Raw genomic sequence first — 389 nt, forward strand, 5'->3', positions numbered from 1 at the left:
AGGTGGGGATGGTGTTCTGCGCATCCATCCGGCATCAGGACCACACCCAGTGCTTAGAGACGCGAACGGCAAGGAAACTGCTGAAAGCTATAACCCGGGGGTCCCCGTCGCAGCCCCTGTGCGCCCCTCGGGGCGGCCCTGAATTCATTCCCACCTCAGTAACTCGGCCCGGCCCGCCCCGCCGGCTCCCGCTCCGTTCCCCACTCGGACCCGGCCGCCTCCTTCCTTCCCTCTCCCTGTCATCTTGCCAGCGCCGCTTCTATCACTTCGCGGATCGTCTCCGTCTCCCATTCCCCCGAGCCTGTCTGGTTTTCTGTCTTTGGGTGTTGCGCTCTGCTCCGGCGTCTGGGCTCGGCTCCCTCGCTCCCTCCGCCCGCCCCTTCCCGCGC

This window comes from Myotis brandtii, unplaced genomic scaffold, assembly GCF_000412655.1.
Source record: "Myotis brandtii unplaced genomic scaffold, ASM41265v1 scaffold1120, whole genome shotgun sequence".
Taxonomy (NCBI): domain Eukaryota; kingdom Metazoa; phylum Chordata; class Mammalia; order Chiroptera; family Vespertilionidae; genus Myotis; species Myotis brandtii.